Genomic DNA, 22,648 nt, shown 5'->3' on the forward strand with positions numbered 1-22,648 from the left:
AATTGAGGGGAGATAGATACAGGACAGATGTCAGAGGTGGTTCTTTACTCAGAGAGTAGTAAGGGCGTGGAATGCCCTGCCTGCAACAGTAGTGGACTCGCCAACACCAAGGGCATTCAAATGGTCATTGGATAGACATATGGATGATAAGGGAATAGTGTAGAGGGACTTTAGAGTGGTTTCACAGGTCGGCGCAACATCGAGGGCCGAAGGGCCTGTACTGCGCTGTAATGTTCTATGTTCTAATGTCACAGTGGTTGTTGAATTTCAGCAGAACCGTCTTGAACTTCGTCTTGTCTTCGCCATCGGCAAACGTGAGCGAGTTGCAGATGTGGATGGCATGATCCCCCACAGTCGACAGGAACAGCGCGATCTTTCGAGCATCCAATGCTGCCTCGAGGTCGGAGGCTTCGATATACAGGAGGAAGTTCTGTTTGAAGACTTTCCAGTTGGCGCCGAGGTTGCCGGAGATCCGGAGTTGCGGAGGAGGTTGGATCTTTTCCATGCCGCTGGATGGCTGCGTGCTGGTCTTTGCAGATTTACTCGAGGTAGGTTCGTTAGAGTCAATAGCTCCCTGGTACCATGATGTGTTATCTGTGCTTTTGTAACATCGACTGCAACTGAATGCAGTAAAACTAAAAAGAGGCTTCTGACACAGGAGATGGTCCAACACTGTTTTATTGAACCTATTGTTTGCTGTACATAATCTGCTGTGGGTTGACACTCTATTAACCTAACTGATAACCTCCTACTGGCTTGACCAGACTAGCTCTCTACCACATGGTGATGATGTTCATTGGTCTGTGCACTGTGTCTATCTCCCAAGCTGTGTCCTGTGAGAGAGAGAGAGCCTTAATGCCCTGTGGGCTTTATAGTTGTGGTGTCCTGTCTGGTGATTGGTTGTTCTGTGTTGTGTGTGTTCATTGGTTATCATGTGTGTCAATCATAGCCTGTCATGATATAAATGATAGCATCATAGCATCTCATGATATAAATGACTGTATATTATGAAAGTAGGACCATCGTGCCCGGGTGGTTTGAGCCAGGGGAGTGTGGAAGGAAAGCCAGGGAAGGTTCGTGCAGGCCTGCCCACAGTGTGGAATAATGTAACAGAGGCTTCACATGTCTCACATGTATAGTGTTTTATTGGTGTACCATCGTGACCCTAACTGTCCCGAGCTAAAGATGGTGCCGCCCCCTCCCTCTCCCACAGTGCCCCTCCAGTGTTCCTCAATCTCTTTAACATTTCGTACTCTGCCGCCATGTCCAGGTGTGTCTCCAGGATGCACATCAGAGGTGGAGGCAGCCTTCTGCTTACCATTTGGCCTTTGATGCCCCTGGCGGGCGTCCTCTGGTGAACTTGGTACCGGAAGACCCTGGCTGACATGCTGGTGGCACACATCTCACTGTGCCAACCTGCTCTGCCCACTAACTCCAAGATGCTCCTTTGTCAGGAGGGGTGACTCACTGGAGCTGGTGACCACCATTGTCTCCCCTGTCGGGAGGCTCCAGGTTGGCCTCCAGCACTCCCTCCTCCAGTTGGTGCCCTGGGAGTCACTATGGGACAGTGGGAAGCTGGATTGAGCTCCAGAGACCCCTGCATCATGTGGCTCTGCCAGCCCTGGCGGCTCCCCATTTTCCGCACTGTAGTGTCGATGTCCTCAGTGATGGCTCTCTGTGACTGAGCCACGCTCTGCAGTGCCTCATCAATGTCCACCTGCATCTGGGATATGGTCCTCAGTGATTGGGACATCCATTAGAACGTCTCGGCAATGCCAACCTGAGACTGTGACATTGTCCTGAATGACTGGGACATTCTTTGGAGCGCCTCAGCAATGCCCACCTGAGATTGAATCATGCTCCACAGTGCCTTGGCAAGGTCCATCTGCATCAGGAACACGTCCCCCAGCGACTGGAAGAGCTGCTGCCGAGGCCCTCAGCTGTAGTCGTCGCTAACTGAGCAATGCCATGGACATCACTACTCATGGTGCTGATGTCGTTCTCCAGGCTCTCCACTGTGGTCACCAACCCAGCGGTGTTGCCCTCGCTACCACGCATTGCCTGCACCATCTCCTGCGCTTGGAGGCTTTGGGATGTAACTGATGTCCCCCTCTGAATCGCATGGCCGCACCCTAGCATCTGCATCAGCTCTGGTCCAAAGGCTCAACGTCTGACTGGGATTCAGCTGGCTCCTGGGGTCCAGCATACCTCAGACTGCTGTGCCACCTGGACTTTCCTGCCTCCACCTGATGTGCAACAGCAACTGTATGGTGCTCCACAGGTTGTGCCCCAGAAACCTTGATGCGACCATCAATTCACTCAGAGACACGAGTAGAAGTAAACTGTGGCTTTAATCGACTTACAACTGAGCCTGCCTGCGACTAGCTGAACTGAAGGCAGGCTCGCAAGGCCGCAGCACTTTATACTTCCGGATGTGGGCGGAGCCAAGGGCGGAGCCCTGTACATGCTCCTCATCTCCCCCTATGGGCAGAGCCGTGCAACGGCTCACAAATGGGGCCCACAGGGACACAGTGATATACAGTGTGAATTAATATTATACATTCACCACATTCACCCCCTGTTAAAAAATCAAGTCCGGCGTAGGGTGACGGGTCTATAAGTTTAGTCGGTCCGGTGCTCGAATCGTTCGCTGGGACTGGCGGAGCACCGGAGTTGCAGCCGCTTCGGATGGCTGTGTGCAGATGCTCGGTGTGAATCTGAGGGTGGACTCCAGGGTGGTCCTTCCAGAGCTTCGTTCCTGACCGGTGTGACGGGTGAAAGGGGGCGCAGGAAACCTGTAGGTGCCTGGCCGCTGGGCGTGGGAGGTCGGGTGGGGTGTGGTGTGAGGGGTACCTCGGCGGTAGTGGTAGTAGTAGTGGTAGATCCTGCAGGTGCCAGGTCCCTGAGGGAAACGGTGTCCTGTCGGCCGTCGGGGTGCTCGATAAATGCGTAGTGGGGGTTTAAATGCAGGAGTAGGACCCTCTCTACCAGCGGATCTGTTTTATGTGTCCGGTGTGCTTCCGAAGGTGGACAGGACCCGGTGACGAAAGGGAAAATGCTGGAAAATCTCAGGAAGTCTGGCAGCATCTGTAGGGAGAGAAAAGAGCTAACGTTTCGAGTCCGATGACCCTTTGTCAAAGCCCAGGTGTCCTCAACCAGGATGGAAGCGAGGCCCCTGTGGTAGTGCCCCTCGGCAAAACAAATAATCGCTCGTGAGGAGTCTGATTTGTGGCCGTACACAGGAGGGACCTAATTGCATGGAGCGCGTCAGAGAGGACCTCCTGCCAGTGGGAGGTCGGGAGATTCCTGGACCGTAGGGTCAGTAGGACGGTCTTCCAGACCGTCGCGTTCTCCCTCTCCACCTGCCCGTTCCCCCTGGGGTTATAGCTGGTAGTCCTGCTCGAAGTGATGCCCTTGTCGAGCAGGTTCTGACGCAGCTCGTCGCTCATGAAGGACAAACACCTGTCACTGTGGACGTAGCTGGGGAAACCGAACAGGGTGAAGACACTGTACAGGGCTCTGATGATTGTATGGGAGGTCATATCGGGGCATGGGACAGTAAACGGGAAGTGAGAGAATTCATCTGTGATGTTAAGAAAATAAATATTATGGTTGGTCGAGGGGAGGGGCCCTTTGAAATCAATACTCAGTCATTCAAAGGGCCGGGATGCCTTTACCAGGTGGGCCTTGTCTGGTCTATAGAAGTGTGGTTTACACTCCGCGCAGATCGGGCAATTCCTGGTGACAGCTTTAACCTCCTTGGTGGAGAAAGGCAGATTGCGGGCCTTGATATAGTGGGCGAGCCGGGTGACCCCCGGGTGGCAGAGGTCATTGTGGATAGCCTGTAATCGATGTTTTGCACGCTGGCACATGTGCTGCAGGACAGGGCATCTGAGGTCTCATTGAGCTTCCCCGGACGGTATACAATATCATAATTCTAGGTGGAGAGTTCGATCCTTCACCTCAAGATTTTGTCATTTTTATTTTGCCCCGCTGCGAGTTATCAAACATAAAGGCAACCGATCTCTGGTTGGTGATGAGGGTAAACCTCCTACCTGCGAGGTAGTGCCTCCAGTGCCGTACGGCTTCCACAATGGCTTGGGCTTCCTTTTCGACTGAGGAATGTCGAAGTTCCGAAGTGGAGAGGGTTCAGGAAAAGAACGCTACTGGCCTACCTGCCTGATTCAGAGTGGCAGCAAGAGCGACCTCTGAGGCGTTGCTCTCCACCTGAAATGGGACGGATTCATCCACCACCTGCATGCCGGCTTTGGGGATGTCCTCCTTAATGCAGTTGAAGGCTTGGCGGGCCTTGGCTGACAGTGGGAAGAGTATAGTCTTAAATAGTGGGCAGGCTTTGTCCGCATACTGGGGGACCCACTGGGTGTAGTGGGAGAAGAGTCCGAGGCACCTCTTGAGGGCCCTGGAACAGTGAGGGAGAGGGAGATGGTCAGCGTCGGGTCCTAGGACCCCATTTTCCACGACGTAGCCGAGGATGGCTAGTCTGGTTGTGCGGAAAACGCATTTCTCCTTATTGTATGCGAGATTGAGTTTTTGGGCGGTTTGGAGAAATCGGTGGAGGTTAGCGTCATGGTCCTGCTGGTCATGGCCGCAGATGGTGACGTTATCCAAGTACGGAAACATGGCCCGCAGCCCGTACTGGTCCACCATTCGGTCCATTGCTCGTTGGAACACCGAGACCCCATTCGTGACGCTAAAGGGAACCCGGAGGAAATGGAAGAGGTGGCCGTCTGCCTCGAACGCCGTGTAGTGGTGGTCCTCCGGGCGGATTGGGAGCTGGTGGTATGCAGACTTCAGATCCACCGTGGAGAAGATGCGGTACTGGGCGATCTGATTTACCATGTCTGCAATCCGGGGGAGGGGTTATGCATCGAGGTGCGTGAACCGGTTAATGGTCTGACTGTTATCAACCATCATCCGGAACTTTTCCCCGGTCTTGACGACCACCATCTGAGCTCTCCAAGGGCTATTACTGGCCTCTATGACTGCCTCACATAAGAGCCGCTGGACATCAGCTCTAATGAATACCCTGTCCTGCAGGCTATAACTCCTGCTGCGAGTGGCCACTGGTTTGCAGTTAGTGGTGAGATTAGCGAAGAGTAGAGGGGGGTCGATTTTTAGTGTTGCTAAACTGCATACAGTGAGAGGGGGAAGGGGTCCGCCAAAGCTGAGTGTTAGGCTCCTGAGGTTACACTGGAAATCCAGTCCGAGTAGGAGAGGGGCGCAGATGTCTGGGAGGACATACAATTGGAAGTTGGAGTAATTGGCGCCCTGTATCGTTAGTGTTGCAATAGTCCGCCTTTGTATCTGGACAGAGTGTGACCCCAAGGCGAGGGAGATAGTTTGCTGTGTTGGAAATATCGGAAGTGAGCAGTGTCTTACCAGGTCTGGGTGAACGAAGCTCTCGGTGCTCCTGGAGTCGAAGAGGCACGGTGTCTTGTATCCGTTGACTTGAACGGACATCATAGAGCTTCTGAGGTGCTTTGGCCGCGACTGGTCCAAAGTGACTGCACTGAGGTAGTCGGTGGGGTGGTCAGCGGTGCTGGAGCGGCCCCGTGATGACTGTCCGCAGAGGTCGTAGTCGTCGAGTGGCCTCTCGGGAGATGGCCAAGATGGTGGATTGCACGTGGCGGGCGGTGAAGAAGATGGAGTCCAAGATGGCTGCCCCATTGATCGCACGTGGCGGGCGGCGAGGAAGATGGCGCCCAAGATGGCGTCCCCCATGAATCGCACATGGCCGGCCGCGTGGGGGAGGATTGCCAAGATGGCGGCCCCCATGAGTCGTACATGTCGTGCGGAGGCGGAGTCGGCAGACACGCTGCTACATTGCGGGGTCTGCAGGCTTGTGAGTTGGAGGGGCAAGTGTTCTGGTTAGCGTTCGAGTTGGAGTTTTTAGTTTTAGCCAGGCATACCTTCGCAAAGTGTCCTTTCCGCCCGCAGTTGCTGCAGGTCGTGTTGCGGGCCGGGCCGTGCTGCTGGGGCTGGCCGCAAATGTGGCACGGTAGCCCTCCGTGGTAGGCGGGTGGTCGCACGGCGCAGGCCTGGGGTAGTCTCTGGTCGGGGGTCCACGATGGGGTCGCGTGGTCGGCAGGGAACTAGTTTAAGCTTTGAAAAGCGACCTCTAACGCGGTCACTAGCGTTACCGTGTCCTCCAGGTTCTGGGCCCCTTTTTCGAGGAGACGCTGGCGCACGTAATTGAACCGGACCCCTGCAACATACACGTCTCAGACGGCGAGTTCCATGTGCTGGGAGGCTGTCACAGCCTGGAAGTTACATTCTCGTGCTAGGGCTTTCAGGTCGCGCAGGTAGTCTTCTAGCAACTCTGCAGGGCACTGGCAGCGGGTTGTAAAAATATGCCGCACGTAAACTTCATTTACGGACCACACGTACAGGTGGTCGAGTATTGCGAGGGCCTCGGTGTACGAGTCGGTACTATCAAGTTGAGTTGAAATACGATGGCTCACCTGTGCATGTTCTTCAGTAACAGCAGAGGTAGTCGATGCAGCCAGGTAGGCCTTGAAGCTCGAAGCCAATGCAGAAATATTTCCTTCACTTCTGCGGCCTGTGGATCGAGTTCCAGTCGATCAGGTTTCAGGGCTGATTCCATGGTAGTTTTTAAGTCGATTAAATTTATGCGACCATCAATTCACTCACCCCTCTGTTGGTAAAATTACGGTGGGTGATGGGCATCATGCCCATGGCATTTAATTCTCCTCCCTCCGTCTGGCTCCCCACTGTCAGGGGACTGAAAAATCCTGTCCAATATTGCAGAACAAAGTATTGCAAATGCTGGAAATCTAAAATAAAAATCGAGGAAATTGGAAACACTCAGTAGGTCAGCATCTGTGGAGGGAGAAAACAGAGATAACATTGATATTACAGTACTTGTTTCTGGAATTATGATGAAATGGTCATGTAGAAGTAAACTGTGGCTTTAATTGACTTAAAACTGAGCCTGCCTGCGACTAGCTGAACTGAAGGCAGGGTCGCAAGACCTCAGCACAGGATGTGGGTGGAGCCAGGGGCGGAGCCCTATACATGCTCCTCATCTCCCCCTGTGGGCAGAGCCGTGCAACGGGTCACAGATGGAGCCCGCAGGGACACAGCGATATACAGTGTGAATTAATATTATACATTCACCACGACTTTTGCGCACTGAGGGATCCAGGGGACTCTCCGATCGAGCAGGGGGTCAGTAATTGAAGCACTCCCCCCCCCCCCCCCCCTTCCCACCATCAGCCCATGTTTTAAAAGCTGCCAAACTGTATGTGTGGCATGAGCCTCTCCCACCACTGATTGATCCCATTGATTGGGTCCTGAATTAACCCATGGCTGAGCAACCACCCAACAGCTCCCCCTCTGTTGGTAAAATTGAGGTGGGTGTTGGGCATCATGCCCATGGCATTTAATTCTCCTCCCTCCGTCTGGCTCCCCACTGTCGGGGGACTGAAAAATCCTGTCCAATATTGCAGAACAAAGTATTGCAAACGCTGGAAATCTAAAATAAAAATCGAGGAAGTTGGAAACACTCAGTCGGTCAGCATCTGTGGAGGGAGAAAACAGAGATAACATTGATATTACAGTACTTGTTTCTGGAATTATGATGAAACGGTTATGTATTTAAGCATTTTACCTGAAAAATGACAAATGACTATAACAATCTAAAAACTTCAAAATAAGTTTGAGAATTGAATGAAACAATGAACCAAAATCTCCTAGCTCCCCTGCTTTGTAATGGGGATGTACCCCAAAGAGGCGCTGGGACTGCTGGCATCAATATTATTATACCTTACAAATTCAACTCTGGCTGGACATTTCATATACCAAGGACTTGGCAGATTCAATAGTTGAATGCCTTTTGTACCCATGTCTGGAATCACGTGCCTGCCGGCTGAGTGACTCTGAAATGAGGCAAAGCGCTGGAGGTTCGAGGACCAGAGGATAGTGATTGAAGGTAACTGGAATAAGAAACATCGAAGATCTAATGAAAACATTTTTTGCAGAGCGGATGGTTCAGATCTGGACTGCACTCACATCGTGTGTGGTGATGGCAGATGCAATTGTGTCTTTCAAAAAGGAGTTGAATAATTATCTGAGAAGAAAGGAAATGCTGGGCTACAGGGAAAGGGCAGCAGAGATGAACTAGCTGAATTGCAGAGAGCCAACATTGGATGCAAGAAGATAAATGGCCACCTTCTGTGCAGTAAGCATTCTATGAACTTATTTTAACTTCTATTCATGTTCACATTGTATTAATTAGTGTCGTGCGCCTTTGTTTAAATGGAATCATGAAGATCAAATATCATGCTGATCAATGAGAGAAAACTAGAATCAGATACATGTTGCTCTTTAGTGACCATTCGCTGCTAAAGAAGCATCTGCCACTGATGTGGCAGATGCTACTGGAAAGCAGAGAATTGCTGCAGTGCATCTTGTCGATAGTACACACTGCTAATACTGTATGCCAGTGGCGGCGAGGATGAATGTTTAAGGTGGGGGAGGGGGTGTGGATCAAACAGGGTGTTTTGTACTGGATGGTGTGGAGCTTCTTTAGAGATTTTGGAGCTGTATCCATCCAGGCAAGTGGAGACTGTTCCAACACACTCCTGGTTGTGTTTAACAGCTGTGAACAGGCTTTGGTGAGTCAGCAGATACTTATTACAGAATTCCCAGGCCTGCCCTTGCAGTCACAGTATTTATATGGCTAATCTAGTTCAGTTTCTGGTCAATGGTAACCCCCATTATGTTGGTGGTGCAGGATTCAGCGATGATAATGCCACTGAATGTCAAAGGGAGATGGTTTTTGTTGGAGATGGTCATTACTTGGCAGTTGTGTAATATCAATAGTGCTCCTTAGCACTAACCAGCCCAAGCATGAATGTTGTCCAGGACTTTAATATCTGAGGTGTTTCAGATCATACTGAACACTGTACAACTATCAGCGAACATTCCCATTCCCACATGATGAAGATCATTGATGAAACAGCTCTGAGGAGCTCCCGCATCAATGTACTGCCACTTAGATATCGGCCTCCAACAACCACAACCATCTTCCTTTGTGCTAGGTGGGGCCTCACGGTAGCATGGTGGTTAGCATCAATGCTTCACAGCTCCAGGGTCCCAGGTTCGATTCCCGGCTGGGTCACTGTCTGTGTGGAGTCTACACGTCCTCCCCGTGTGTGCGTGGGTTTCCTCCGGGTGCTCCGGTTTCCTCCCACAGTCCAAAGATGTGCGGGTTAGGTGGATTGGCCATGCTAAATTGCCCGTAGTGTAAGGTTAATGGGGGGGATTGTTGGGTTACGGGTATTCGGGTTACGTGGGTTTAAGTAGGGTGATCATTGCTCGGCACAACATCGAGGGCCGAAGGGCCTGTTCTGTGCTGTACTGTTCTATGTTCTAGGTATAACTCCAATCAATGGCGTGTTTCCCCCAATTCTAAATGACTTCAATTTTGTGAGGGGTCCATGATCAATATGAACAAATGCTTCTTTGTTGATAAAGGTAGTTAATCTTACTTCATCCCGGATCTCAACTCTTTTGTTCATGTTTGGACCAAGGCTGTAATATGGATTGGTGCCAAGTGACCCTGGCAGAACCCAAGTTGAGCAATGGTGAGAAAATTGTTCCGGGAACACTCAAATATCAACTGTTACTGAAGTTCAAAGCATGTTTCTCCTGAGATTCAATTGCACTAGTTTCTGAGAGGAACCGTCTGTTCAAGATGACAGATCTTAGTCCAAGATTCGGTGTTGTCTTTCCCCATCGCCAGGAGAGCAGATATGATGCAAAAAAGAGAATTTGATCCATTGAGATTGAAAATTGGCTGGAAAGTGAATTTGTCCAGCATGAATGCTGAAATTAAAGACAATCGGGGAGAAACTCAATCTTGTTCCCAGCTTTCCCCTGGCTCGTGATGCTGAGTGACACCATCAGCGTGAGTTCAAATCCTGTACCGGCTGAGGTTACCATGAAGACCCCACCTTCTCAACCTCGCCCCTTGCCTAAGTTGTAATGACCTTTGGGTTAAATCACTCTAAGGGGAGAGCAGCCTATGGTCCTCTGAAGCTGTGGCGACATTTACATTTACCTACACTGAAGTAGCCTGGAAGAAGTTCAAGCCCATATATTAAAGTAAACGTTCGGCCTCTTGTGTCTGTTCATGAAGGGAATAGACCTGCTTCAATCTCATTCCAGGAATTAAGCACGCTGAAAAGAGCAGACTTTGCTCCACAGGAGGTTGCTTGGTCTCCTTTCGGCCTAATCAGTGATCCCTAAAAGGAACCTCATGACGCAACCATCAAGAAGGTAACTATTTTGTTTATACTTCTTTAAACGGAGAGCACCACTGCAAGTAACCTTTTCATTTCCCTCCTTTTCTCCACGATTGGTCACCCGGTTGGTTCTATTGAGACATCTGGCCCAAGTTGGAAACAGTGAGCTGCTCACCTACATTATTAAGGCATGGACCAAGGACTAAACCTTTCTCATATGTACAGTGTGTGTGCCACTGCCGCTTGGTTCAAACAAACAAATGTATTCGCGTACAGCTACATGTAGTATTTGTGATACAAATTACAAAACAAAACACATACTGAAGGATTAAAGGCTTCTAAGTCCAAAAAAAAGTCAACAAAACTTAGGATCCATCAGTGATTCAAATAAAATCGATCACAATCATAGCACAGTGGTTAGCACAGTTGCTTCACAGCTCCAGGGTCCCAGGTTCGATTTCGGTTTGGGTCACTGTGTGTGCGGAGTCTACACGTTCACCCATGTCTGCGTGGGTTTCCTCCGTGTCATAATATACACACAAGAATACGATGGTGCACAGACAGACATTGATTGACACACAGGATGACCAATGAACACACGGAACACAGCAGCCAATCACCAGACAGGACATGGCCACTATAAAGCCAGAGGGCACTAGTTTTCCCGCTCTCTTGGGATGCGGCCTCTGAGACAGTCAGAGCTTGTGAGCAACAACTAGAACATCCACCATGTGGTAGTAAGATAGTCTGGTCAGGTTACCCTCAGGTCTCCAGTCAACTCAGCATAGTGTCAACCCACAGTTAAAGTATGTTTAATAGTTAAGAGTTCAATAAAATAGAGTTGCATTTCTTCAAGTGTTGGAAGCCTGTCTCTCTCACTGCTATGGTAAACGCAGTGCTCGCAGACCCAGCATACCCAACACATCACTCTGGTGCTCCGGTTTCCTCCCACAGTCCACTGATATGCAGGTTAGGTGAATTGACCATGATAAATTGCCCTTAGTGTCCAAACAGGTGAGGTGGGGTTACCGGTTTATGAGGATAGGCTTGTGGTGCGGACTTAAGTAGGGTGCTCTTTCCAAGAACCGGTGCAGACTCGAATGGCCAAATGGCCTCCTTCTGCACTGTAAATTCTATGATTATGTAGAATGTCTAATATATAAAGGGTTAATGTGATATCATAACTGACCACCAGATGGAGTTTGGAACAGGCCGACATAAAGCACTGACTCTCAGGCTTCTAGAAGAGAGCTGGAGAGAGTGCAGAGGAAAGATCCAGAGAGTGCAGAGTACAGTTATAGAGTGTAAAGACTAGTGTTAGTAGAGTGTCGATTGTAGATTACTAGATTATTGCTTGCTATAGGAGTAAGTAGTTGAGCTTTAATAAATAGTGTAATAAATGTTAGCTTTGTTATTGAAGTTAGCTTCTGTGGTCTTTGTGAACACTACGACATTCATCCTGATAATAAGAATCACAAAGAGCACCACAAAACCCACAGAGAGTGAAGCACTCTTTTGTAAAATATGTTCACAGTACTTGAATACTGGGACTCTAAAAGGATCTTCTGAAAGAAATACCTCAGTTCAAAAATGGACTGGATAATTTTTTTGACCCCAGTCCGATTTGAATAATATTGGTTGGCTCTGCAGCCCCTGCCAGAGAATGCGGGCAAATATGACTTCAGCAGCCCACAGCTTATTCAAACAGGTTTAACCTTTGTTAAACATACACATATTTTAAAACTCTTTGCCTCAGCCAATTTGTTGCGGTCAACCCTTTTAACTTTCCATTTAAAATTTAAACCTGAAGCCCCTGCACTGCCCCACAGCAAAGTTGAATCCTAAGGACCAACAGGTATCCCAGCAACCTGTCATTGTTGCAGTGCAAACTAAAAATTGATCCGAGTAGCTTGTTGTGAGTACCACCAATTCATGCATTCAAAATATTGGAGGGGATTCCTTGACATCCTTCCATCCATCTTATTTCTATTGCAAATAAACAGAAAGCTGCAAAGATAATTCTGTCAAGCAGTGTTATTTCATGCTTGGCAAAATTTGCAATACATTATTTCAAATCATGCATTATAATAATAATCTTTATTATTGTCACAAGTAGACTTACATTAACACTGCAATGAAGTTACTGTGAAAAGCCCCTAGTTGCCACACTCCGGCGCCTACTCGGATACACAGGGAGAATTCAGAACGTAGACACAGGGAAAACGTGCAGAGTTTCCACAGACAGTTACCCAGCCGGAATCGAACCTGGGACCCTGGAGCTGTGAAGCAACATTGCTAACCACTGTGCTACCGTGCCACCACCTGCTATCTGTAAATTTTCACTCATAGGAGGAAAATTACACAGAACTCTGGTTCTTATCTTCAAACATGTGTGGGAAATACGTATCTCATGTGTGTTCTAACATTTATATTTTGTGGCAACTATATAAATGACTGCTTTGTATGCAGCAGGTGTGTGGATGTGAGAGTGTACACACATCAGACATTTATTTATTTATATATATATATATATATATAGATAGATAGATATTTAAACCAGTTTGGCCTGGAGTCTCTTTCAAGGGGGAACTACACTGTAAGTATCAGTAACAAATAATCTGCCAAAAATTTAACTAGGAAGTAAATTCAATATCTCTTGACATTTGTTTTTTTATACATTCTTTGACTTGACGGTTTGCTGAAGTTTGTGTGTCACAGACACCATCGTGGGAAATTGGTGAGATAAGTTTCTGGGCCAGACAGTGTGAGTCCACTAAAGTTACTCTGCAGTGAAAATGATGAGGTCATCTGCACCCTGGGGTTCTTTTTGTGCCAATTGATGTTTATGGAGCACCCTCACACTGTCTGGCTGGGCTTCATTACATTTTGCAGACATTGCTTTAATGATGTGACCAGCAGGCACAGATCAGCTGAAATGTGAAACAAACTTCAGATACAGATTAACAGAGCTGTCAATTGCTCTTAATAAACTTGGGCCAAATTTCCTCTTTTAATAAAATGAAAGAGATACTTAGGGCACGATTTAACGGAAACATTTCAAGTGAAGTTTTGAGTGCAATTGGCAGAGTGAGTCTCGAAGGCCGGATTGGTGAGATTGCAGCCCTTATTTAATGGCACTTAGTGCCGAAAATGAGCCCCCACAAGCGTCTCGCCATCCATGGCTGTCTCACCATCTGATTCGCCAGACTCACAGCTCACCACTAACGAGGGAGAATTGCTTTTAAAAGCTCTCAGTGTCCTCTCTCCCCGCAGGAGAAGATAGCCCATGATCAGTGGGAAATGGCCAAGACTTGGGGCGGAGTACCAGAGATCCAAATCCTCACCCACTCTAAGAAACGGGCCCTGGAGATTGTGGGTTTGTCCAAGGAGAGAGCAATCGCTGAGAGCGAGGTTGGCCTGTGCCGTAGAGGTGAGGATCCATTGCCCCCTCACTCAGATGACCTGTCTCAAGTGCCCATGGTGCAGTTGAAGATTCTTGATTTTCAGCGTGTTTAACACATGGTAACATGCCAGTTACATGCAGCTCTCACCATACCAGCAACAAAAGCATCAGCAATCTGCAAAAGCATTTCTTCAACAGCATCATCAGGTGGCCCAGTTGGATCAACGTCAAGCACCAGGACCTGTGGAATCTTCTTGCTTTAAATCGTATTATTTTCTGGACTTATAAGTCCCCTGAGCCCAATATTCCAGGACTCAGGTGTCTTGGAAAAAAATGTCCTTCTTTCCAGCTACAGGAAAGAAAGGAAATAGCAACAGCAGCCTCCAGGCATCTGCAGCCACCAGAAGGAGCAAGCTGAAAACAAACTGCAGCTGTGAAGTGATCTCACAATAACAAGGCCAATTTCTTATTAGCAATGACTTTCAGCTGTGAAGCTGGAGGCTGCTCACAGTCAAAGGGAGTTAAAGTGACCTTCAGCATATAACCAAGAGGAGAGCTCTGTTCTGGAAGTGTTTGGTAGGACCGACAGGCAGCAGCTGTAGATGCCCCTGTTATGGCTCTCCACAATATTTGAAGATGACTCAAAGGCCTCACGATTGAAAATCCCCTCACCCTTCCACCACCTCAACCCAACCTGGAACGCTTCAGCCCAAAACCAATCCCAACCCCCATTGATCTGCATGCCGGAAAATGGAAATGGCGTGTGACTTCTGAGCAAATCAAGAATTCAACTGCAAACTGTGAAGAGCACTTCACCCTTCTCCCTTGCTTACATAACTGTTTGATTTCTTTAAGGGATAGCTTGAATTCCTCTTTTGCACTCAGCCAGATTAATAGCTTCGATGTTTAATGGCACATTCTTTAATCTGTTTTATTTAAGAAAAAAATATGTTCTTGATCATTAATCACGGTAGTATTCTGGATAAACGATTATAAATCCACATAAATCTGTTAGGGTATACAGAATAACCTTCTATTTCTCTTTATAGAAATCACCATCCCTGTCTCTATAGAGAAATGATCATCAATCTAATAGTTTGATAATATGCTGCTTTATAAGGACATAAATTTTATGTCGTGATTGTTACTGACAGGGATGAGAGAACTGAAATCATGTCTCCTTCTCTTATAGTCCACAATTGATGTGTTTTTGAAAAGGAAGATGTGTTTGGCTTAACCTCTGCGTGTGTGGACAATTCAAATAACCAGCAGCGATCCTTTCCTGGATTTAAATAAAGTGGATTATTTATTCACACCTTTAACCCAAAAATCTGGCAATGGCCCGTAACTACCTCTCCGGTAATCGACTAAAGTCACTGGTCGCCGCCCATGTGTGGCGTGACAACCCGAAAGTGCAGACGTTTTGGCATCCCAGGCATTTTACTTTCTCTGCTTGAAGCCCTGCGCTGTGCTGGAGCTGTTCAATGACAAATGCGCTAACTTGGCCCACTTGCCCTGATATTAGGTGATTTTTTAACAACTTTTTACTTGCACTTTTATTTTTGGTCATGTAGACATCGCGGGATTTTTTGTGGTAATTTAATGAGTGTTTAGCATTTCTAAATATGTTTAAAATACAAATAAAGTGAACGGAAGATTATTTTTTAACTTTGGTTTGTCGTGAGGTTGTAAACTCCATTAAAAAACTATAATGCAGTGATAACTCTCTAACGGCTATGATTGTCCACCTAAGATACTCTTACTGATCACGGGTTCGGTGCGTCCTTGTATGGCTGATGAGCCCGATCCTAGAGTTGCATCATCAATCACTCATTTTGCAGGAGTTTCTAATAGGCGGGATCAGTTCGTGGACTCTTGGTCACGGGTATTCCCTCCTCAGGCACCTTTTCCAGGGCTGCTCTTGCTGTCGGTGGACTCGAAGAATTGTGACCCTTCAATCAATGTGTTCCGCCTAGCAGGTATCTTCTGAGCAGAGGTCTCTCAGGCATTGATGTCTATGTTCCATTTCTTGAGGTAAGCCTTCAAGGTTTCTTTGAAGAGCTTCCTTTGTCCTCTTCTTGTTCGGGATCCTTCTTTGAGCTGAGTTAAGAAGATTTGCTTTGGCAGTCGGGACTCTGACATCCTAAGCATATGGGCGGCCCAGCGGAGTTGGTTTCGGATGATCACGGGCTCGATCCTAGTGCTATTTATGCCTTCAAGGACACTAATGTTAGCAAGGACTTCCGGTTGCGGCTATGACCAGCTAAGTCGCACGTTTGGCTGCTCCTGCTACAAAGGTGTTTTCGGGCCGATTGGAGGGCCCCAACGGCGCTGTAAGGACAAATCCCGGTGGGGGAAGGCTCCCTGAAGAGAACCAGACCAACTTTATGGTCGGTACCCGGAGTGGGGTGGTAAAGAAAGCAACAGCAGCTCCCAAAAAAAAGCGGGGGAAGAAGACCAAAATGGCGGCCGGTGGAGCACCCGAGGAATGGAGGAAATGGGCGGAGGAGCAGCAGGCCGCTCTCCTGCGCTTCTTTACGGAGCTGAAAATGGAGCTCTTGGAGTCAATGAATGCGACGACCACCAGGCTGATGGGAGCCCAGGCGACCCAAGAGGCGTCGATTCGGGAGCTGCAACAGGAGATGACTGTGAGGGAGGAGGAGGCCACGGTCCTCGTGGGAAAGGTAGAGGTGCACGAGGCACTCCACCTGAAATGGCAGAGCCGTTTTGAGGAGCTGGATACCCGAATGAGGCGGAAGAACCTGAGGATCTTGGGCCTGGCAGAAGGCCTGGAGGGGTCAGACCTCCCGGGATATGTAGCAGAAATGCTGAGCTCCCTGATGGGGGCAGGGGCCGTCCCTTCGCCCCTGGAGCTGGAAGAGGCCTACAGGGTCATGGCTAGGAGGCCAAGAGCAAATGAGCCCCCGAGGGCGGTGCTGGTGCGGTTCCAGCGACTCAGCGACCGTGAGAGAGTGCTGGAGTGGGCCAAGAGGGAAAGGAGCAGCAAGTGGGAGAATTCGACGGTGAGGGTCTACCAGGACTGGAGTGCGGAGGTGGCAAAGCGGCGGGCCCGGTACAACCGGACGAAGGCGGTGCTACATGCAAAACGGATCAGGTTCGGAATGCTGCAGCCAGCGCGCTTGTGGGTCACCTACAGGAACCAACACCACTATTTTGAGTCCCCAGAGGAGGCGTGGGCCTTTGTACAGGAAGAGAAACTGGACTCGAATTAGACCCAGGGGATACTTGGCGGCCGTAGCCGCTCGGGTACTTTCAGCTGAATTCTTTGTTTGGATTTTGAACTCTTGCTGTGGTTTTTCTTCTGATGTTTTTTCCCCCTTTGCCAACTTCCCTTAGTTATTGATATTGTGGTTATTCATGGTTATTTATGGTTATTTATGCTGTTTGGTAGAGGGCGACTGTTAAGTACATTGTTATTTGTTATTTATCTGTTATTTATAATGTTAAGTTGGGGAGGTGGGACGGGGGGGAGAGCAGATCGGGGATATGGGCTCCTAGGGGGGGGTTCTTTTACAGGCATGGACGGGGACGGGGGTGGAACTGAAGATGGCGGGGTGGGGTGTGGCAGGGCGAAAGCGCGGGCTTTCCTCTGTTTTCCCGCGCGCGGGGCAGAGGAGGGGGGAGGGGAGGAGTGCGGGGCGTGGCTAGCAATGGCGACCTTTCCCGCGCTGGAGCGGGGCCAGGGAGGAGTGGCAAGGGGGGGGGGGGAGGCCCCTCCCCGAGCCGGGGGGAGTCGGAGTGGGGCAGGAGCAGCCGGGTCAGCGTGAACCAGCTGACTTACGGGAGTACGATGGAGGGTACATCGCGGCTAGGAGGGGTCCTAGCCTGGGGGGGGGGGGGAGGGGGGGTTAGGGAGGGACACCGGGTTGCTGCTGAAAAGACCAGAAACGGGAAGTGGAGGACTGGAGAGGTGGGGGGGGGGGGACATCGCCATGGGGAGCGGGTCAGAAGGGGAGGGTCGACCCGGGGCGAGCAGGGAACAGGACATGGCTAATCGGCAGGGGAGGGGGGCGGGTCGTCCCGCGACCCGGCTGATCACTTGGAACGTGAGGGGGTTGAATGGGCCGGTCAAGAGATCAAGGGTATTCTCACACCTGAAGGGACTGAAGGCTGATGTAGCAATGTTACAGGAGACCCATTTGAAGGTAGTGGACCAGGTTCGCCTGAGAAGGGGGTGGGTGGGACAGGTGTTCCACTCTGGATTGGACGCAAAGAACCGGGGGGTGGCGATTCTGGTGGGAAAGAGGGTGTCGTTCGTGGCGGAGGAGGTGGTGGCGGATAAGGAGGGTAGGTATGTGATGGTGAAGGGTAAGCTGCAGGGGGAGAAAGTGGTGATGGTCAACGTATATGCCCCGAACTGGGATGACGCGGGTTTTATGAGGCGCCTATTGGGCCTCATTCCGGGACTGGAGGCAGGGGGCTTGATCATGGGGGGGGACTTTAACACAGTGCTGGACCCCGGGCTAGACAGATCGAGCGCAAGGACCAATAGGAGGCCGGCAGCGGCAGAAGTGCTGAGGGGGTACATGGAGCAGATGGGAGGAGTAGACCCATGGAGGTTTGGTAGGCCGAGGGCGAGGGAGTATTCCTTTTTCTCCCACGTCCATAGAGTGTACTCCAGAATCGATTTCTTCGTGTTGAGCAGGGGGCTGATCCCGAGGGTACGGGAAGCTGAGTACTCGGCCATTGCGATCTCTGATCATGCACCGCATTGGGTGGATGTGGAAATGGGGGAGGCGCGGGACCAGCGCCCGCTGTGGCGGCTGGATGTGGGGCTGTTAGCGGACGACGAGGTGTGTAAAAGGGTCCGGAAGAGCATTGAGAGCTATCTGGACTTGAATGACACGGGGGAGGTGCAGGTGGGGATGGTCTGGGAGGCCCTGAAGGCAGTGATCAGGGGAGAGCTGATCTCCATAAGGGCGCATAGAGAAAGAAAGGAGAGGCAGGAGAGGGAGAGGCTGGTGGGGGAGCTATTGGAAGTGGATAGGAGATATGCGGAGGCACCAGAGGAGGGGCTGCTGGAAGAACGGCGCAGCCTGCAGGTCAAGTTCGACCTGCTGACCACCAGGAAGGCAGAGACGCAGTGGAGAAGGGCACAGGGCGCGGTCTATGAGTATGGGGAAAAGGCGAGCAGGATGCTGGCACACCAGCTTCGCAAACGAGATGCGGCTAGGGAGATTGGGGGAGTGAAGGAGAGGGGCGGGAAGGTAGTGCAGAAGGGGCAAGAAGTGAACGGGGTCTTCAGGGATTTTTACAAGGAGTTGTATCGGTCTGAGCCGCCGACAAGGAGAGGGGGAATGGAGGACTTCCTAAACAAATTGAGGTTCCCAAGGGTCCAGGAGGGGCTGGTAGAAGGGCTGGGGGCGCCAATAGGGCTAGAGGAGCTAGTCAAGGGAATAGGTCAGATGCAAGCGGGGAAGGCGCCGGGGCCAGATGGGTTCCCGGTGGAATTCTATAAGAAAAATGTGGACTTGGTGGGACCGGTACTGGTACGAGCCTTTAATGAGGCGCGAGAGGGGGGGGTTCTGCCCCCGACAATGTCGCAGGCTCTGATCTCCCTGATATTGAAGCGGGATAAAGACCCCGTGCAGTGCGGGTCCTACAGGCCTATCTCGCTTCTGAACGTGGATGCCAAGTTGCTGGCAAAGATCCTGGCAGCTAGAATAGAGGATTGTGTGCCAGGGGTAATCCATGAGGACCAGACGGGGTTCGTGAAGGGGCGGCAGCTCAACACGAACGTGCGGAGATTGCTGAATGTAATTATGATGCCGGCAGTGGAGGGGGAGGCTGAGATAGTGGTAGCGCTGGACGCGGAGAAGGCATTCGATAGGGTGGAGTGGGAGTACCTGTGGGAGACGTTGAAACGGTTTGGGTTTGGGGAAGGGTTTATTAAGTGGGTGAAGTTGCTCTACTCGGCCCCGACGGCGAGTGTAGTGACAAACGGGAGGAGGTCGGAGTATTTCGGGCTCCACCGAGGGACCAGGCAGGGATGTCCCCTATCCCCCCTACTTTTCGCACTGGCGATTGAACCGTTGGCGATGGCACTGAGGGGTTCAGGGGGGTGGAGAGGACTGACTAGGGGAGGGGAGGAACATCGAGTATCGCTGTATGCGGATGATCTACTGCTGTACGTGGCAGACCCAGAAGGGGGAATGCCGGAGATAATGGAACTATTAGCAGAGTTTGGGGACTTTTCGGGGTACAAATTAAATTTGGGCAAAAGCGAGGTTTTTGTGATACACCCGGGGGACCAGGGAGAGGGTATTGGGAGACTCCCCTTCAAGCGAGCAGGAAAGAGCTTTAGGTACTTAGGGGTGCAGGTGGCAAGGAACTGGGGGACCCTCCACAAGTTGAACTTTTCCAGGCTGGTGGAACAGATGGAGGAGGAGTTTAAGAGGTGGGACATGGTACCGTTGTCGCTGGCGGGGAGGGTGCAGTCAATCAAAATGACGGTCCTCCCAAGGTTCTTGTTTTTATTTCAGTGCTTGCCCATCTTCCTCCCTAGGGCCTTCTTCAAAAAGGTGACGAGTAGCATCATGAGCTACGTGTGGGCGCATGGCACCCCAAGGGTGAGGAGGGTCTTTTTGGAGCGGAGTAGGGACAGTGGAGGGCTGGCACTGCCCAATCTCTCGGGGTACTACTGGGCGGCAAATGTGTCAATGGTGCGCAAGTGGATGATGGAAGGGGAGGGGGCAGCTTGGAAACGAATGGAGAGGGCGTCCTGTGGCAACACAAGCCTGGGGGCCCTAGTAACGGCACCATGGCCGCTCCCCCCCACGAGGTACACCACGAGCCCGGTGGTGGCGGCCACCCTCAAGATATGGGGGCAGTGGAGGCGACATAGGGGTGAAATGGGAGGTCTGTTGGCGGCGCCAATAAGAGGGAACCATAGATTCATCCCGGGGAACATCGACGGGGGATTTCAGAGCTGGTACAGGGTGGGCATACGGCAGCTGAAGGACCTGTTTATAGAGGGGAGGTTTGCGAGCCTGGGAGGGCTGGAGGAGAAGTTTGAGCTCCCCCCGGGAAACATGTTCAGATATTTACAAGTGAAGGCATTTGCTAGGCGGCAGGTGGAGGGGTTTCCCCTGCTCCCCAGTAAGGGGGCGAGTGATAGGGTGCTCTCGGGGGTCTGGGTCGGAGGGGGGAAGATATCAGACATCTACAAGATAATGCAGGAGGCGGAAGCAGCATCGGGGGAGGAGCTGAAAGCCAAGTGGGAAGGGGAGCTGGGAGAGCAGATAGAAGACGGGACGTGGGCGGATGCACTGGAGAAGGTCAACTCTTCCTCCTCGTGTGCGAGACTGAGCCTCATTCAATTTAAGGTGCTGCATAGAGCTCACATGACGGGGACAAGGATGAGCCGGTTCTTTGGGGGTGAGGACAGGTGTGTCAGATGTCTGGGAAGCCCAGCGAACCATGTGCATATGTTCTGGGCATGTCCGGTGCTGGAAGGGTTCTGGAAGGGGGTGGCAAGGACGGTGTCGAAGGTGGTGGGGTCCAGGGTCAAACCAGGATGGGGGCTTGCGATCTTTGGGGTCGGGGTAGAACCGGGGGTACAGGAGGCTAGGGAGGCCGGAATACTGGCCTTTGCGTCCCTAGTGGCTCGACGAAGGATATTAATTCAATGGAAGGACGCGAGGCCTCCAAGCGTTGAAACTTGGATTAACGATATGGCTAGCTATATTCAGCTAGAAAGGATCAAATTTGCCCTGAGAGGGTCGGTACAGGGATTCGCCAGGCGGTGGCAACCTTTCCTTGACTTTTTAGATCAGAGGTAGACGTTCGGGGTCGTGGCAGCAGCAACCCGGGGGGGGGGGGGGGGGGGGGGGGGGAGAGGGGGGGGGGGGGAGAGGGAGGGGGAGGGGGGGAGAGGGGGGGGGGGGGAGGGGAGGGGGGGGGCAGCAAGGGTCGTGGGGGGACACGCACGACTGTAACGCGGGCAAGCCTGCTCGCTGCTCATGTCTGAAACTGTAGGCTGCCTTGGTTGTTAAGGTTGCCTGGGGGGGGGGGGGGGGGGGGGGGGAGAGGATGGTGCGCGCGAGAGGGCGGGCGAGGAGGGACATTTGCCTAGAGGGATTGTGTTGTAAATAATTTAAAAATTAGTAGGGGTAAATGTCTGTATGGAAAAACTCTTTCAATAAAAATTATTTAAAAAAAAAAAAAAAAAAAAAAAAAAAAACTAATGTTAGCAAGCCTGTCCTCCCAGCTGATTCAGAACTAAAGTACATTTGGATTTTGCAAAGTATTTTAAGATGTGTTGTTTAAGAGTCACCCTGATGCATAATGTTCATCCTTGCAATGCCCACTGATTATTTCAAATGCTTTACCAAAGTTTAATGCCTTCGTTGACATTTGCATGCCTCCTGTAAACTAATGTGAACAATCTCTCTGACAGGTATAGCGAATCAGTTACCCACCCGTAAGGAACATCCCAAAATAATGTTGGAGGAGATGTGTGCCAGAACACTGCGCTTCAGCAGCTGCTGCTTTCGGACTTTGAGTTGGTGACAGTAAGAATTGATATGTCAAAACCCTCCCCTTCCCCCCTCTTTATAAATAGACAGAACCGTTGTGTTTATGCAGGGAAATATATTTTATTGACTGTTGTGTTTAAGTGAGAAAATCTATTTTATTGCACGAAATTTGTAAAAGTTGAGGTAGTTCAATGTCATTTCTCAGCTGATAAAGTTAATTGTTCAGTTAAATTTTAACTGGTTTCAAAGTTTTGTATTCATAAGCTACTTTTGTTAATAAATGTTTTACATTAAACTTTACAAGCTTCCACAAATGTCTTGCTGAAACATCAAAACGCAACATTTAATTATTAGATAATTATAAATGAATAAGATAATTGAAGTTAACAAGGCAGAAACATATTTAACACAGGGAACATGATGGCGCACTAGTTAGCAGTGCTGCCTCACAGCACCAG

At 50.4% G+C, this 22,648-nt stretch overlaps 1 long non-coding RNA gene across 1 annotated transcript; it reads left to right on the forward strand.

Moving 5' to 3' along the window:
• The first annotated feature begins 518 nt into the window (after positions 1–518).
• Positions 519–22,362, forward strand: LOC119970169. Its single transcript, XR_005461551.1, has 3 exons — positions 519–548; positions 8,022–8,221; positions 22,112–22,362. It is a non-coding gene; the product is annotated as an uncharacterized LOC119970169 (long non-coding RNA).
• The last annotated feature ends 286 nt before the right edge of the window (positions 22,363–22,648 follow it).

Source organism: Scyliorhinus canicula, chromosome 8 (assembly GCF_902713615.1).
Source record: "Scyliorhinus canicula chromosome 8, sScyCan1.1, whole genome shotgun sequence".
In the NCBI taxonomy this organism is placed as follows: domain Eukaryota; kingdom Metazoa; phylum Chordata; class Chondrichthyes; order Carcharhiniformes; family Scyliorhinidae; genus Scyliorhinus; species Scyliorhinus canicula.